Source organism: Euprymna scolopes, chromosome 15 (genome assembly GCF_053919585.1).
Source record: "Euprymna scolopes isolate OS-2025 chromosome 15, ASM5391958v1, whole genome shotgun sequence".
NCBI classification, from domain to species: Eukaryota; Metazoa; Mollusca; class Cephalopoda; order Sepiida; family Sepiolidae; genus Euprymna; species Euprymna scolopes.
The window spans coordinates 48375003-48396357 of record NC_136496.1 but is presented as its reverse complement, the minus strand read 5'-3'; positions in this window follow the sequence as shown (position 1 = coordinate 48396357).

Sequence of the window (21355 nt, the reverse complement as noted above, 5' to 3'; positions counted from 1 at the left end):
TTCAATTCAAAACAGAAGATTGACACACCAAAGAAAAATTAAATTCAAAACAGAATATTGACACACCAAAGAAAAATTAAATTCAAAACATAAGATCGACACACCAAAGAAAAATTAAATTCAAAACAGAAGATTGACACACCAAAGAAAAATTAAATTCAAAACAGAAGATTGACACACCAAAGAAAAATTAAATTCAAAACAGAATATTGACACACCAAAGAAAAATTAAATTCAAAACATAAGATCGACACACCATAGAAAAATTAAATTCAAAACATAAGATCGACACACCAAAGAAAAATTAAATTCAAAACAGAAGATCGACACACCAAAGTAAAATTAAATTCAAAACATAAGATCGACACACCAAAGAAAAATTAAATTCAAAATATAAGATTGACAAACCAAAGAAAAATTAAATTCAAAACATAAGATCGACACACCAAAGAAAAATTAAATTCAAAACATAAGATCGACACACCAAAGAAAAATTAAATTCAAAACAGAATATTGACACACCAAAGAAAAATTCAATTCAAAACAGAAGATTGACACACCAAAGAAAAATTAAATTCAAAACAGAATACTGACACACCAAAGAAAAATTAAATTCAAAACATAAGATCGACACACCAAAGAAAAATTAAATTCAAAACAGAAGATTGACACACCAAAGAACAATTAAATTCAGAACAGAAGATTGACACACCAAAGAAAAATTAAATTCAATACAGAATATTGACACACCAAAGAAAAATTAAATTCAAAACATAAGATCGACACACCAAAGAAAAATTAAATTCAAAACATAAGATCGACACACCAAAGAAACATTCAATTCAAAACATAAGATCGACACACCAAAGAAAAATTAAATTCAAAATATAAGATCGACACACCAAAGAAAAATTAAATTCAAAACATAAGATCGACACACCAAAGAAAAATTAAATTCAAAACATAAGATTGACAAACCAAAGAAAAATTAAATTCAAAACATAAGATCGACACACCAAAGAAAAATTAAATTCAAAACATAAGATCGACACACCAAAGAAAAATTAAATTCAAAACATAAGATCGACACACCAAAGAAAAATTAAATTCAAAACATAAGATCGACACACCAAAGAAAAATTAAATTCAAAACATAAGATCGACACACCAAAGAAAAATTAAATTCAAAACATAAGATCGACACACCAAAGAAAAATTAAATTCAAAATATAAGATTGACACACCAAAGAAAAATTAAATTCAAAACATAAGATCGACACACCAAAGAAAAATTAAATTCAAAACATAAGATCGACACACCAAAGAAAAATTAAATTCAAAATATAAGATTGACAAACCAAAGAAAAATTAAATTCAAAACATAAGATCGACACACCAAAGAAAAATTAAATTCAAAACATAAAATTGACAACCCAAAGAAAAATTAAATTCAAAACATAAGACCGACACACCAAAGAAAAATTAAATTCAAAATATAAGATTGACAAACCAAAGAAAAATTAAATTAAAAATATAAGATCGACACACCAAAGAAAAATTAAATTAAAAACATAAGATCGACACACCAAAGAAAAATTAAATTCAAAATATAAGATTGACAAACCAAAGAAAAATTAAATTCAAAACATAAGATCGACACACCAAAGAAAAATTAAATTCAAAACATAAGATCGACACACCAAAGAAAAATTAAATTCAAAACATAAGATCGACACACCAAAGAAAAATTAAATTCAAAATATAAGATTGACACACCAAAGAAAAATTAAATTCAAAACATAAGATCGACACACCAAAGAAAAATTAAATTCAAAACATAAGATCGACACACCAAAGAAAAATTAAATTCAAAACATAAGATCGACACACCAAAGAAAAATTAAATTCAAAATATAAGATCGACACACCAAAGAAAAATTAAATTCAAAACATAAGATCGACACACCAAAGAAAAATTAAATTCAAAACATAAGATTGACAAACCAAAGAAAAATTAAATTCAAAACATAAGATCGACACACCAAAGAAAAATTAAATTCAAAATATAAGATCGACACACCAAAGAAAAATTAAATTCAAAACATAAGATCGACACACCAAAGAAAAATTAAATTCAAAACATAAGATCGACACACCAAAGAAAAATTAAATTCAAAACATAAGATCGACACACCAAAGAAAAATTAAATTCAAAACATAAGATCGACACACCAAAGAAAAATTAAATTCAAAATATAAGATTGACACACCAAAGAAAAATTAAATTCAAAACATAAGATCGACACACCAAAGAAAAATTAAATTCAAAACATAAGATCGACACACCAAAGAAAAATTAAATTCAAAATATAAGATTGACAAACCAAAGAAAAATTAAATTCAAAACATAAGATCGACACACCAAAGAAAAATTAAATTCAAAACATAAAATTGACAACCCAAAGAAAAATTAAATTCAAAACATAAGACCGACACACCAAAGAAAAATTAAATTCAAAATATAAGATTGACAAACCAAAGAAAAATTAAATTAAAAATATAAGATCGACACACCAAAGAAAAATTAAATTAAAAACATAAGATCGACACACCAAAGAAAAATTAAATTCAAAATATAAGATTGACAAACCAAAGAAAAATTAAATTCAAAACATAAGATCGACACACCAATGAAAAATTAAATTCAAAACATAAGATCGACACACCAAAGAAAATTTAAATTCAAAATATAAGATTGACACACCAAAGAAAAATTAAATTCAAAACATAAGATTGACACACCAAAGAAAAATTAAATTCAAAACAGAAGATTGACACACCAAAGAAAAATTAAATTCAAAACAGAATATTGACACACCAAAGAAAAATTAAATTCAAAACATAAGATCGACACACCATAGAAAAATTAAATTCAAAACATAAGATCGACACACCAAAGAAAAATTAAATTCAAAACAGAAGATCGACACACCAAAGTAAAATTAAATTCAAAACATAAGATCGACACACCAAAGAAAAATTAAATTCAAAATATAAGATTGACAAACCAAAGAAAAATTAAATTCAAAACATAAGATCGACACACCAAAGAAAAATTAAATTCAAAACATAAGATCGACACACCAAAGAAAAATTAAATTCAAAACAGAATATTGACACACCAAAGAAAAATTCAATTCAAAACAGAAGATTGACACACCAAAGAAAAATTAAATTCAAAACAGAATACTGACACACCAAAGAAAAATTAAATTCAAAACATAAGATCGACACACCAAAGAAAAATTAAATTCAAAACAGAAGATTGACACACCAAAGAACAATTAAATTCAGAACAGAAGATTGACACACCAAAGAAAAATTAAATTCAATACAGAATATTGACACACCAAAGAAAAATTAAATTCAAAACATAAGATCGACACACCAAAGAAAAATTAAATTCAAAACATAAGATCGACACACCAAAGAAAAATTAAATTCAAAACATAAGATCGACACACCAAAGAAAAATTAAATTCAAAATATAAGATCGACACACCAAAGAAAAATTAAATTCAAAACATAAGATCGACACACCAAAGAAAAATTAAATTCAAAACATAAGATTGACAAACCAAAGAAAAATTAAATTCAAAACATAAGATCGACACACCAAAGAAAAATTAAATTCAAAACATAAGATCGACACACCAAAGAAAAATTAAATTCAAAACATAAGATCGACACACCAAAGAAAAATTAAATTCAAAACATAAGATCGACACACCAAAGAAAAATTAAATTCAAAACATAAGATCGACACACCAAAGAAAAATGAAATTCAAAACATAAGATCGACACACCAAAGAAAAATTAAATTCAAAATATAAGATTGACACACCAAAGAAAAATTAAATTCAAAACATAAGATCGACACACCAAAGAAAAATTAAATTCAAAACATAAGATCGACACACCAAAGAAAAATTAAATTCAAAATATAAGATTGACAAACCAAAGAAAAATTAAATTCAAAACATAAGATCGACACACCAAAGAAAAATTAAATTCAAAACATAAAATTGACAACCCAAAGAAAAATTAAATTCAAAACATAAGACCGACACACCAAAGAAAAATTAAATTCAAAATATAAGATTGACAAACCAAAGAAAAATTAAATTAAAAATATAAGATCGACACACCAAAGAAAAATTAAATTAAAAACATAAGATCGACACACCAAAGAAAAATTAAATTCAAAATATAAGATTGACAAACCAAAGAAAAATTAAATTCAAAACATAAGATCGACACACCAAAGAAAAATTAAATTCAAAACATAAGATCGACACACCAAAGAAAAATTAAATTCAAAACATAAGATCGACACACCAAAGAAAAATTAAATTCAAAATATAAGATTGACACACCAAAGAAAAATTAAATTCAAAACATAAGATCGACACACCAAAGAAAAATTAAATTCAAAACATAAGATCGACACACCAAAGAAAAATTAAATTCAAAACATAAGATCGACACACCAAAGAAAAATTAAATTCAAAATATAAGATCGACACACCAAAGAAAAATTAAATTCAAAACATAAGATCGACACACCAAAGAAAAATTAAATTCAAAACATAAGATTGACAAACCAAAGAAAAATTAAATTCAAAACATAAGATCGACACACCAAAGAAAAATTAAATTCAAAATATAAGATCGACACACCAAAGAAAAATTAAATTCAAAACATAAGATCGACACACCAAAGAAAAATTAAATTCAAAACATAAGATCGACACACCAAATAAAAATTAAATTCAAAACATAAGATCGACACACCAAAGAAAAATTAAATTCAAAACATAAGATCGACACACCAAAGAACAATTAAATTCAAAATATAAGATTGACACACCAAAGAAAAATTAAATTCAAAACATAAGATCGACACACCAAAGAAAAATTAAATTCAAAACATAAGATCGACACACCAAAGAAAAATTAAATTCAAAATATAAGATTGACAAACCAAAGAAAAATTAAATTCAAAACATAAGATCGACACACCAAAGAAAAATTAAATTCAAAACATAAAATTGACAACCCAAAGAAAAATTAAATTCAAAACATAAGACCGACACACCAAAGAAAAATTAAATTCAAAATATAAGATTGACAAACCAAAGAAAAATTAAATTAAAAATATAAGATCGACACACCAAAGAAAAATTAAATTAAAGACATAAGATCGACACACCAAAGAAAAATTAAATTCAAAATATAAGATTGACAAACCAAAGAAAAATTAAATTCAAAACATAAGATCGACACACCAATGAAAAATTAAATTCAAAACATAAGATCGACACACCAAAGAAAATTTAAATTCAAAATATAAGATTGACACACCAAAGAAAAATTAAATTCAAAACATAAGATTGACACACCAAAGAAAAATTAAATTCAAAACATAAGATCGACACACCAAAGAAAAATTAAATTCAAAACATAAGATCGACACACCAAAGAACAATTAAATTCAAAACATAAGATCGACACACCAATGAAAAATTAAATTCAAAACATAAGATCGACACACCCAAGAAAAATTAAATTCAAAACATAAGATCGACACACCAAAGAGAAATTAAATTCAAAACATAAGATCGACACACCAAAGAGAAATTAAATTCAAAACATAAGATCGACACACCAAAGAAAAATTAAATTCAAAACAGAAGATTGACACACCAAAGAAAAATTAAATTCAAAACAGAAGATCGACACACCAAATAAAAATTAAATTCAAAACATAAGATTGACACACCAAAGAAAAATTAAATTCAAAACATAAGATCGACACACCAAAGACAAATTAAATTCAAAATATAAGATCGACACACCAAAGGAACATTCAATTGAAAATATAAGATTGACATACCAAAGAAAAATTAAATTCAAAACATAAGATCGACACACCAAAGAAAAATTAAATTCAAAACATAAGATTGACACACCAAAGAAAAATTAAATTCAAAACATAAGATCGACACACCAAAGAAAAATTAAATTCAAAACAGAAGATTGACACACCAAAGAAAAATTAAATTCAAAACATAAGATCGACACACCAAAGAAAAATTAAATTCAAAATATAAGATTGACAAACCAAAGAAAAATTAAATTCAAAACATAAGATCGACACACCAAAGAAAAATTAAATTCAAAACATAAGATCGACACACCAAAGAAAAATTAAATTCAAAACAGAAGATTGACACACCAAAGAACAATTAAATTCAAAACAGAAGATTGACACACCAAAGAAAAATTAAATTCAAAATATAAGATTGACACACCAAAGAAAAATTAAATTCAAAACATAAGATTGACACACCAAAGAAAAATTAATTTCAAAACATAAGATTGACACACCAAAGAAAAATTAAATTCTAAACATAAGATTGACACACCAAAGAAACATTCAATTCAAAACATAAGATTGACACACAAAAGAAAAATTAAATTCAAAACAGAAGATTGACACACCAAAGAAAAATTAAATTCAAAAAATAAGATTGACACACCAAAGAAAAATTAAAATTCAAAACATAAGATTGACACACCAAAGAAACATTCAATTCAAAACATAAGATCGACACACCAAAGAAAAATTAAATTCAAAACATAAGATCGACACACCAAAGAAAAATTAAATTAAAAATATAAGATTGACAAACCAAAGAAAAATTAAATTCAAAACATAAGATCGACACACCAAAGAAAAATTAAATTCAAAACATAAGATCGACACACCAAAGAAAAATTAAATTCAAAATATAAGATTGACACACCAAAGAAAAATTAAATTCAAAACATAAGATCGACACACCAAAGAAAAATTAAATTCAAAACATAAGATCGACACACCAAAGAAAAATTAAATTCAAAATATAAGATTGACAAACCAAAGAAAAATTAAATTCAAAACATAAGATCGACACACCAAAGAAAAATTAAATTCAAAATATAAGATCGACACACCAAAGAAAAATTAAATTTGAAAACATAAGATCGACACACCAAAGAAAAATTAAATTCGAAACTTAGGACTGAAACACCAAAGAAAAATTAAATTCAAAATATAAGATTGACAAACCAAAGAAAAATTAAATTCAAAACATAAGATCGACACACCAAAGAAAAATTAAATTCAAAACATAAGATTGACAAACCAAAGAAAAATTAAATTCAAAACATAAGACCGACACACCAAAGAAAAATTAAATTCAAAATATAAGATTGACAAACCAAAGAAAAATTAAATTCAAAATATAAGATCGACACACCAAAGAAAAATTAAATTCCAAACATAAGATCGACACACCAAAGAAAAATTAAATTCAAAATATAAGATTGACAAACCAAAGAAAAATTAAATTCAAAACATAAGATCGACACACCAATGAAAAATTAAATTCAAAACATAAGATCGACACACCAAAGAAAATTGAAATTCAAAATATAAGATTGACACACCAAAGAAAAATTAAATTCAAAACATAAGATCGACACACCAAAGAGAAATTAAATTCAAAACATAAGATCGACACACCAAAGAAAAATTAAATTCAAAACATAAGATCGACACACCAAAGAAAAATTAAATTCAAAACAGAAGATTGACACACCAAAGAAAAATTAAATTCAAAACAGAAGATCGACACACCAAATAAAAATTAAATTCAAAACATAAGATTGACACACCAAAGAAAAATTAAATTCAAAACATAAGATCGACACACCAAAGACAAATTAAATTCAAAATATAAGATCGACACACCAAAGGAACATTCAATTGAAAATATAAGATTGACATACCAAAGAAAAATTAAATTCAAAACATAAGATCGACACACCAAAGAAAAATTAAATTCAAAACATAAGATTGACACACCAAAGAAAAATTAAATTCAAAACATAAGATCGACACACCAAAGAAAAATTAAATTCAAAACAGAAGATTGACACACCAAAGAAAAATTAAATTCAAAACATAAGATCGACACACCAAAGAAAAATTAAATTCAAAATATAAGATTGACAAACCAAAGAAAAATTAAATTCAAAACATAAGATCGACACACCAAAGAAAAATTAAATTCAAAACATAAGATCGACACACCAAAGAAAAATTAAATTCAAAACAGAAGATTGACACACCAAAGAACAATTAAATTCAAAACAGAAGATTGACACACCAAAGAAAAATTAAATTCAAAATATAAGATTTACACACCAAAGAAAAATTAAATACAAAACATAAGATTGACACACCAAAGAAAAATTAATTTCAAAACATAAGATTGACACACCAAAGAAAAATTAAATTCTAAACATAAGATTGACACACCAAAGAAACATTCAATTAAAACATAAGATTGACACACAAAAGAAAAATTAAATTCAAAACAGAAGATTGACACACCAAAGAAAAATTAAATTCAAAAAATAAGATTGACACACCAAAGAAAAATTAAATTCAAAACATAAGATTGACACACCAAAGAAACATTCAATTCAAAACATAAGATCGACACACCAAAGAAAAATTAAATTCAAAACATAAGATCGACACACCAAAGAAAAATTAAATTAAAAATATAAGATTGACAAACCAAAGAAAAATTAAATTCAAAACATAAGATCGACACACCAAAGAAAAATTAAATTCAAAACATAAGATCGACACACCAAAGAAAAATTAAATTCAAAATATAAGATTGACACACCAAAGAAAAATTAAATTCAAAACATAAGATCGACACACCAAAGAAAAATTAAATTCAAAACATAAGATCGACACACCAAAGAAAAATTAAATTCAAAATATAAGATTGACAAACCAAAGAAAAATTAAATTCAAAACATAAGATCGACACACCAAAGAAAAATTAAATTCAAAATATAAGATCGACACACCAAAGAAAAATTAAATTTGAAAACATAAGATCGACACACCAAAGAAAAATTAAATTCGAAACTTAGGACTGAAACACCAAAGAAAAATTAAATTCAAAATATAAGATTGACAAACCAAAGAAAAATTAAATTCAAAACATAAGATCGACACACCAAAGAAAAATTAAATTCAAAACATAAGATTGACAAACCAAAGAAAAATTAAATTCAAAACATAAGACCGACACACCAAAGAAAAATTAAATTCAAAATATAAGATTGACAAACCAAAGAAAAATTAAATTCAAAATATAAGATCGACACACCAAAGAAAAATTAAATTCCAAACATAAGATCGACACACCAAAGAAAAATTAAATTCAAAATATAAGATTGACAAACCAAAGAAAAATTAAATTCAAAACATAAGATCGACACACCAATGAAAAATTAAATTCAAAACATAAGATCGACACACCAAAGAAAATTGAAATTAAAAATATAAGATTGACACACCAAAGAAAAATTAAATTCAAAACATAAGATCGACACACCAAAGAAAAATTAAATTCAAAACATAAGATCGACACACCAAAGAAAAATTAAATTCAAAACATAAGATCGACACACCAAAGAAAAATTAAATTCAAAATATAAGATCGGCACACCAAAGAAAAATTAAATTCAAAACATAAGATCGACACACCAAAGAAAAATTAAATTCAAAACATAAGATTGACAAACCAAAGAAAAATTAAATTCAAAACATAAGATCGACACACCAAAGAAAAATTAAATTCAAAACATAAGATCGACACACCAAAGAAAAATTAAATTCAAAACATAAGATCGACACACCAAAGAAAAATTAAATTCAAAACATAAGATCGACACACCAAAGAAAAATTAAATTCAAAACATAAGATCGACACACCAAAGAAAAATTAAATTCAAAACATAAGATCGACACACCAAAGAAAAATTATATTCAAAATATAAGATTGACACACCAAAGAAAAATTAAATTCAAAACATAAGATCGACACACCAAAGAAAAATTAAATTCAAAACATAAGATCGACACACCAAAGAAAAATTAAATTCAAAACATAAGATTGACAAACCAAAGAAAAATTAAATTCAAAACATAAGATTGACACACCAAAGAAAAATTAAATTCTAAACATAAGATTGACACACCAAAGAAACATTCAATTCAAAACATAAGATTGACACACAAAAGAAAAATTAAATTCAAAACAGAAGATTGACACACCAAAGAAAAATTAAATTCAAAAAATAAGATTGACACACCAAAGAAAAATTAAATTCAAAACATAAGATTGACACACCAAAGAAACATTCAATTCAAAACATAAGATCGACACACCAAAGAAAAATTAAATTCAAAACATAAGATCGACACACCAAAGAAAAATTAAATTAAAAATATAAGATTGACAAACCAAAGAAAAATTAAATTCAAAACATAAGATCGACACACCAAAGAAAAATTAAATTCAAAACATAAGATCGACACACCAAAGAAAAATTAAATTCAAACCATAAGATCGACACTCCAAAGAAAAATTAAATTCAAAACATAAGATTGACACACCAAAGAAAAATTAAATTTAAAATATAAGATCGACACACCAAAGAAAAATTAAATTCAAAACATAAGATTGACAAACCAAAGAAAAATTAAATTCAAAACATAAGACCGACACACCAAAGAAAAATTAAATTCAAAATATAAGATTGACAAACCAAAGAAAAATTAAATTCAAAATATAAGATCGACACACCAAAGAAAAATTAAATTCCAAACATAAGATCGACACACCAAAGAAAAATTAAATTCAAAATATAAGATTGACAAACCAAAGAAAAATTAAATTCAAAACATAAGATCGACACACCAATGAAAAATTAAATTCAAAACATAAGATCGACACACCAAAGAAAATTGAAATTCAAAATATAAGATTGACACACCAAAGAAAAATTAAATTCAAAACATAAGATCGACACACCAAAGAGAAATTAAATTCAAAACATAAGATCGACACACCAAAGAGAAATTAAATTCAAAACATAAGATCGACACACCAAAGAAAAATTAAATTCAAAACAGAAGATTGACACACCAAAGAAAAATTAAATTCAAAACAGAAGATCGACACACCAAATAAAAATTAAATTCAAAACATAAGATCGACACACCAAAGAAAAATTAAATTCAAAACATAAGATCGACACACCAAAGACAAATTAAATTCAAAATATAAGATCGACACACCAAAGGAACATTCAATTGAAAATATAAGATTTACATACCAAAGAAAAATTAAATTCAAAACATAAGATCGACACACCAAAGAAAAATTAAATTCAAAACATAAGATTGACACACCAAAGAAAAATTAAATTCAAAACATAAGATCGACACACCAAAGAAAAATTAAATTCAAAACAGAAGATTGACACACCAAAGAAAAATTAAATTCAAAACATAAGATCGACACACCAAAGAAAAATTAAATTCAAAATATAAGATTGACAAACCAAAGAAAAATTAAATTCAAAACATAAGATCGACACACCAAAGAAAAATTAAATTCAAAACATAAGATCGACACACCAAAGAAAAATTAAATTCAAAACAGAAGATTGACACACCAAAGAACAATTAAATTCAAAACAGAAGATTGACACACCAAAGAAAAATTAAATTCAAAATATAAGATTGACACACCAAAGAAAAATTAAATTCAAAACATAAGATTGACACACCAAAGAAAAATTAATTTCAAAACATAAGATTGACACACCAAAGAAAAATTAAATTCTAAACATAAGATTGACACACCAAAGAAACATTCAATTCAAAACATAAGATTGACACACAAAAGAAAAATTAAATTCAAAACAGAAGATTGACACACCAAAGAAAAATTAAATTCAAAAAATAAGATTGACACACCAAAGAAAAATTAAATTCAAAACATAAGATTGACACACCAAAGAAACATTCAATTCAAAACATAAGATCGACACACCAAAGAAAAATTAAATTCAAAACATAAGATCGACACACCAAAGAAAAATAAAATTAAAAATATAAGATTGACAAACCAAAGAAAAATTAAATTCAAAACATAAGATCGACACACCAAAGAAAAATTAAATTCAAAACATAAGATCGACACACCAAAGAAAAATTAAATTCAAAATATAAGATTGACACACCAAAGAAAAATTAAATTCAAAACATAAGATCGACACACCAAAGAAAAATTAAATTCAAAACATAAGATCGACACACCAAAGAAAAATTAAATTCAAAATATAAGATTGACAAACCAAAGAAAAATTAAATTCAAAACATAAGATCGACACACCAAAGAAAAATTAAATTCAAAATATAAGATCGACACATCAAAGAAAAATTAAATTTGAAAACATAAGATCGACACACCAAAGAAAAATTAAATTCGAAACTTAGGACTGAAACACCAAAGAAAAATTAAATTCAAAATATAAGATTGACAAACCAAAGAAAAATTAAATTCAAAACATAAGATCGACACACCAATGAAAAATTAAATTCAAAACATAAGATCGACACACCAAAGAAAATTGAAATTCAAAATATAAGATTGACACACCAAAGAAAAATTAAATTCAAAACATAAGATTGACACACCAAAGAAAAATTAAATTCAAAACATAAGATCGACACACCAAAGAAAAATTAAATTCAAAACATAAGATCGACACACCAAAGAAAAATTAAATTCAAAATATAAGATCGACACACCAAAGAAAAATTAAATTCAAAACATAAGATCGACACACCAAAGAAAAATTAAATTCAAAACATAAGATTGACAAACCAAAGAAAAATTAAATTCAAAACATAAGATCGACACACCAAAGAAAAATTAAATTCAAAACATAAGATCGACACACCAAAGAAAAATTAAATTCAAAACATAAGATCGACACACCAAAGAAAAATTAAATTCAAAACATAAGATCGACACACCAAAGAAAAATTAAATTCAAAACATAAGATCGACACACCAAAGAAAAATTAAATTCAAAACATAAGATCGACACACCAAAGAAAAATTATATTCAAAATATAAGATTGACACACCAAAGAAAAATTAAATTCAAAACATAAGATCGACACACCAAAGAAAAATTAAATTCAAAACATAAGATCGACACACCAAAGAAAAATTAAATTCAAAACATAAGATTGACAAACCAAAGAAAAATTAAATTCAAAACATAAGATTGACACACCAAAGAAAAATTAAATTCTAAACATAAGATTGACACACCAAAGAAACATTCAATTCAAAACATAAGATTGACACACAAAAGAAAAATTAAATTCAAAACAGAAGATTGACACACCAAAGAAAAATTAAATTCAAAAAATAAGATTGACACACCAAAGAAAAATTAAATTCAAAACATAAGATTGACACACCAAAGAAACATTCAATTCAAAACATAAGATCGACACACCAAAGAAAAATTAAATTCAAAACATAAGATCGACACACCAAAGAAAAATTAAATTAAAAATATAAGATTGACAAACCAAAGAAAAATTAAATTCAAAACATAAGATCGACACACCAAAGAAAAATTAAATTCAAAACATAAGATCGACAAACCAAAGAAAAATTAAATTCAAACCATAAGATCGACACACCAAAGAACAATTAAATTCAAAACATAAGATCGACACACCAAAGAAAAATTAAATTCAAAATATAAGATCGACACACCAAAGAAAAATTAAATTCAAAACATAAGATCGACACACCAAAGAAAAATTAAATTCAAAACATAAGATCGACACACCAAAGAAAAATTAAATTCAAAATATAAGATTGACAAAACAAAGAAAAATTAAATTCAAAACATAAGATCGACACACCAAAGAAAAATTAAATTCAAAACATTAGATTGACACACCAAAGATAAGATTGACACACCAAAGAAAAATTAAATTCTAAACATAAGATTGACACACCAAAGAAACATTCAATTCAAAACATAAGATTGACACACAAAAGAAAAATTAAATTCAAAACAGAAGATTGACACACCAAAGAAAAATTAAATTCTAAACATAAGATTGACACACCAAAGAAACATTCAATTCAAAACATAAGATTGACACACAAAAGAAAAATTAAATTCAAAACAGAAGATTGACACACCAAAGAAAAATTAAATTCAAAAAATAAGATTGACACACCAAAGAAAAATTAAATTCAAAACATAAGATTGACACACCAAAGAAACATTCAATTCAAAACATAAGATTTACACACCAAAGAAAAATTAAATTCAAAACATAAGATCGACACACCAAAGAAAAATTAAATTAAAAATATAAGATTGACAAACCAAAGAAAAATTAAATTCAAAACATAAGATCGACACACCAAAGAAAAATTAAATTCAAAACATAAGATCGACACACCAAAGAAAAATTAAATTCAAACCATAAGATCGACACACCAAAGAACAATTAAATTCAAAACATAAGATCGACACACCAAAGAAAAATTAAATTCAAAATATAAGATCGACACACCAAAGAAAAATTAAATTCAAAACATAAGATTGACAAACCAAAGAAAAATTAAATTCAAAACATAAGACCGACACACCAAAGAAAAATTAAATTCAAAATATAAGATTGACAAACCAAAGAAAAATTAAATTCAAAATATAAGATCGACACACCAAAGAAAAATTAAATTCCAAACATAAGATCGACACACCAAAGAAAAATTAAATTCAAAATATAAGATTGACAAACCAAAGAAAAATTAAATTCAAAACATAAGATCGACACACCAATGAAAAATTAAATTCAAAACATAAGATCGACACACCAAAGAAAATTGAAATTCAAAATATAAGATTGACACACCAAAGAAAAATTAAATTCAAAACATAAGATCGACACACCAAAGAGAAATTAAATTCAAAACATAAGATCGACACACCAAAGAGAAATTAAATTCAAAACATAAGATCGACACACCAAAGAAAAATTAAATTCAAAATATAAGATTGACACACCAAAGAAAAATTAAATTCAAAACAGAAGATCGACACACCAAATAAAAATTAAATTCAAAACATAAGATTGACACACCAAAGAAAAATTAAATTCAAAACATAAGATCGACACACCAAAGACAAATTAAATTCAAAATATAAGATCGAAACACCAAAGGAACATTCAATTGAAAATATAAGATTGACATACCAAAGAAAAATTAAATTCAAAACATAAGATCGACACACCAAAGAAAAATTAAATTTAAAACATAAGATTGACACACCAAAGAAAAATTAAATTCAAAACATAAGATCGACACACCAAAGAAAAATTAAATTCAAAACAGAAGATTGACACACCAAAGAAAAATTAAATTCAAAACATAAGATCGACACACCAAAGAAAAATTAAATTCAAAATATAAGATTGACAAACCAAAGAAAAATTAAATTCAAAACATAAGATCGACACACCAAAGAAAAATTAAATTCAAAACATAAGATCGACACACCAAAGAAAAATTAAATTCAAAACAGAAGATTGACACACCAAAGAACAATTAAATTCAAAACAGAAGATTGACACACCAAAGAAAAATTAAATTCAAAATAAAAGATTGACACACCAAAGAAAAATTAAATTCAAAACATAAGATTGACACACCAAAGAAAAATTAATTTCAAAACATAAGATTGACACACCAAAGAAAAATTAAATTCTAAACATAAGATTGACACACCAAAGAAACATTCAATTCAAAACATAAGATTGACACACAAAAGAAAAATTAAATTCAAAACAGAAGATTGGCACACCAAAGAAAAATTAAATTCAAAAAATAAGATTGACACACCAAAGAAAAATTAAATTCAAAACATAAGATTGACACACCAAAGAAACATTCAATTCAAAACATAAGATCGACACACCAAAGAAAAATTAAATTCAAAACATAAGATCGACACACCAAAGAAAAATTAAATTAAAAATATAAGATTGACAAACCAAAGAAAAATTAAATTCAAAACATAAGATCGACACACCAAAGAAAAATTAAATTCAAAACATAAGATCGACACACCAAAGAAAAATTAAATTCAAAATATAAGATTGACACACCAAAGAAAAATTAAATTCAAAACATAAGATCGACACACCAAAGAAAAATTAAATTCAAAACATAAGATCGACACACCAAAGAAAAATTAAATTCAAAATATAAGATTGACAAACCAAAGAAAAATTAAATTCAAAACATAAGATCGACACACCAAAGAAAAATTAAATTCAAAATATAAGATCGACACACCAAAGAAAAATTAAATTTGAAAACATAAGATCGACACACCAAAGAAAAATTAAATTCGAAACTTAGGACTGAAACACCAAAGAAAAATTAAATTCAAAATATAAGATTGACAAACCAAAGAAAAATTAAATTCAAAACATAAGATCGACACACCAAAGAAAAATTAAATTCAAAACATAAGATTGACAAACCAAAGAAAAATTAAATTCAAAACATAAGACCGACACACCAAAGAAAAATTAAATTCAAAATATAAGATTGACAAACCAAAGAAAAATTAAATTCAAAATATAAGATCGACACACCAAAGAAAAATTAAATTCCAAACATAAGATCGACACACCAAAGAAAAATTAAATTCAAAATATAAGATTGACAAACCAAAGAAAAATTAAATTCAAAACATAAGATCGACACACCAATGAAAAATTAAATTCAAAACATAAGATCGACACACCAAAGAAAATTGAAATTCAAAATATAAGATTGACACACCAAAGAAAAATTAAATTCAAAACATAAGATTGACACACCAAAGAAAAATTAAATTCAAAACATAAGATCGACACACCAAAGAAAAATTAAATTCAAAACATAAGATCGACACACCAAAGAAAAATTAAATTCAAAATATAAGATCGACACACCAAAGAAAAATTAAATTCAAAACATAAGATCGACACACCAAAGAAAAATTAAATTCAAAACATAAGATCGACACACCAAAGAAAAATTAAATTCAAAACATAAGATTGACAAACCAAAGAAAAATTAAATTCAAAACATAAGATTGACACACCAAAGAAAAATTAAATTCTAAACATAAGATTGACACACCAAAGAAACATTCAATTCAAAACATAAGATTGACACACAAAAGAAAAATTAAATTCAAAACAGAAGATTGACACACCAAAGAAAAATTAAATTCAAAAAATAAGATTGACACACCAAAGAAAAATTAAATTCAAAACATAAGATTGACACACCAAAGAAACATTCAATTCAAAACATAAGATCGACACACCAAAGAAAAATTAAATTCAAAACATAAGATCGACACACCAAAGAAAAATTAAATTAAAAATATAAGATTGACAAACCAAAGAAAAATTAAATTCAAAACATAAGATCGACACACCAAAGAAAAATTAAATTCAAAACATAAGATCGACACACCAAAGAAAAATTAAATTCAAACCATAAGATCGACACACCAAAGAACAATTAAATTCAAAACATAAGATCGACACACCAAAGAAAAATTAAATTCAAAATATAAGATCGACACACCAAAGAAAAATTAAATTCAAAACATAAGATCGACACACCAAAGAAAAATTAAATTCAAAACATAAGATCGACACACCAAAGAAAAATTAAATTCAAAATATAAGATTGACAAAACAAAGAAAAATTAAATTCAAAACATAAGATCGACACACCAAAGAAAAATTAAATTCAAAACATAAGATCGACACACCAAAGAAAAATTAAATTCAAAATATAAGATCGACACACCAAAGAAAAATTAAATTCAAAACATAAGATCGACACACCAAAGAAAAATTAAATTCAAAACATAAGATTGACAAACCAAAGAAAAATTAAATTCAAAACATAAGATCGACACACCAAAGAAAAATTAAATTCAAAACATAAGATCGACACACCAAAGAAAAATTAAATTCAAAACATAAGATCGACACACCAAAGAAAAATTAAATTCAAAACATAAGATCGACACACCAAAGAAAAATTAAATTCAAAACATAAGATCGACACACCAAAGAAAAATTAAATTCGAAACTTAGGATTGAAACACCAAAGAAAAATTAAATTCAAAATATAAGATTGACAAACCAAAGAGAAATTAAATTCAAAACATAAGATCGACACACCAAAGAAAAATTAAATTCAAAACAGAAGATTTACACACCAAAGAAAAATTAAATTTAAAACAGAAGATCGACACACCAAAGAAAAATTAAATTCAAAACATAAGATTGACACACCAAAGAAAAATTAAATTCAAAACATAAGATCGACACACCAAAGAAAAATTAAATTCAAAATATAAGATCGACGCACCAAAGGAACATTCAATTGAAAATATAAGATTGACATACCAAAGAAAAATTAAATTCAAAACATAAGATCGACACACCAAAGAAAAATTAAATTCAAAATATAAGATCGACACACCAAAGGAAAATTCAATTCAAAATATAAGATTGACATACCAAAGAAAAATTAAATTCAAAACATAAGATCGACACACCAAAGAAAAATTAAATTCAAAACATAAGATTGACACACCAAAGAAAAATTAAATTCAAAACGTAAGATCGACACACCAAAGAAAAATTAAATTCAAAACAGAATATTGACACACCAAAGAAAAATTCAATTCAAAACAGAAGATTGACACACCAAAGAAAAATTAAATTCAAAACAGAATATTGACACACCAAAGAAAAATTAAATTCAAAACATAAGATCGACACACCAAAGAAAAATTAAATTCAAAACAGAAGATTGACACACCAAAGAAAAATTAAATTCAAAACAGAAGATTGACACACCAAAGAAAAATTAAATTCAAAACAGAATATTGACACACCAAAGAAAAATTAAATTCAAAACATAAGATCGACACACCATAGAAAAATTAAATTCAAAACATAAGATCGACACACCAAAGAGAAATTAAATTCAAAACAGAAGATCGACACACCAAAGTAAAATTAAATTCAAAACATAAGATCGACACACCAAAGAAAAATTAAATTCAAAATATAAGATTGACAAACCAAAGAAAAATTAAATTCAAAACATAAGATCGACACACCAAAGAAAAATTAAATTCAAAACATAAGATCGAGACACCAAAGAAAAATTAAATTCAAAACAGAAGATTGACACACCAAAGAAAAATTAAATTAAAAACAGAAGATTGACACACCAAAGAAAAATTAAATTCAATACAGAATATTGACACACCAAAGAAAAATTAAATTCAAAACATAAGATCGACACACCAAAGAAAAATTAAATTCAAAACATAAGATCGACACACCAAAGAAAAATTAAATTCAAAACATAAGATCGACACACCAAAGAAAAATTAAATTCAAAATATAAGATCGACACACCAAAGAAAAATTAAATTCAAAACATAAGATCGACACACCAAAGAAAAATTAAATTCAAAACATAAGATTGACAAACCAAAGAAAAATTAAATTCTAAACATAAGATCGACACACCAAAGAAAAATTAAATTCAAAACATAAGATCGACACACCAAAGAAAAATTAAATTCAAAACATAAGATCGACACACCAAAGAAAAATTAAATTCAAAACATAAGATCGACACACCAAAGAAAAATTAAATTCAAAACATAAGATCGACACACCAAAGAAAAATTAAATTCAAAACATAAGATCGACACACCAAAGAAAAATTAAATTCAAAATATAAGATTGACACACCAAAGAAAAATTAAATTCAAAACATAAGATCGACACACCCAAGAAAAATTAAATTCAAAACATAAGATCGACACACCAAAGAGAAATTAAATTCAAAACATAAGATCGACACACCAAAGAGAAATTAAATTCAAAACATAAGATCGACACACCAAAGAAAAATTAAATTCAAAACAGAAGATCGACACACCAAAGAAAAATTAAATTCAAAACAGAAGATCGACACACCAAATAAAAATTAAATTCAAAACATAAGATTGACACACCAAAGAAAAATTAAATTCAAAACATAAGATCGACACACCAAAGACAAATTAAATTCAAAATATAAGATCGACACACCAAAGGAACATTCAATTGAAAATATAAGATTGACATACCAAAGAAAAATTAAATTCAAAACATAAGATCGACACACCAAAGAAAAATTAAATTCAAAACATAAGATTGACACACCAAAGAAAAATTAAATTCAAAACATAAGATCGACACACCAAAGAAAAATTAAATTCAAAACAGAAGATTGACACACCAAAGAAAAATTAAATTCAAAACATAAGATCGACACACCAAAGAAAAATTAAATTCAAAATATAAGATTGACAAACCAAAGAAAAATTAAATTCAAAACATAAGATCGACACACCAAAGAAAAATTAAATTCAAAACATAAGATCGACACACCAAAGAAAAATTAAATTCAAAACAGAAGATTGACACACCAAAGAACAATTAAATTCAAAACAGAAGATTGACACACCAAAGAAAAATTAAATTCAAAATATAAGATTGACACACCAAAGAAAAATTAAATTCAAAACATAAGATTGACACACCAAAGAAAAATTAATTTCAAAACATAAGATTGACACACCAAAGAAAAATTAAATTCTAAACATAAGATTGACACACCAAAGAAACATTCAATTCAAAACATAAATTGACACACAAAAGAAAAATTAAATTCAAAACAGAAGATTGACACACCAAAGAAAAATTAAATTCAAAAAATAAGATTGACACACCAAAGAAAAATTAAATTCAAAACATAAGATTGACACACCAAAGAAACATTCAATTCAAAACATAAGATCGACACACCAAAGAAAAATTAAATTCAAAACATAAGATCGACACACCAAAGAAAAATTAAATTAAAAATATAAGATTGACAAACCAAAGAAAAATTAAATTCAAAACATAAGATCGACACACCAAAGAAAAATTAAATTCAAAACATAAGATCGACACACCAAAGAAAAATTAAATTCAAAATATAAGATTGACACACCAAAGAAAAATTAAATTCAAAACATAAGATCGACACACCAAAGAAAAATTAAATTCAAAACATAAGATCGACACACCAAAGAAAAATTAAATTCAAAATATAAGATTGACAAACCAAAGAAAAATTAAATTCAAAACATAAGATCGACACACCAAAGAAAAATTAAATTCAAAATA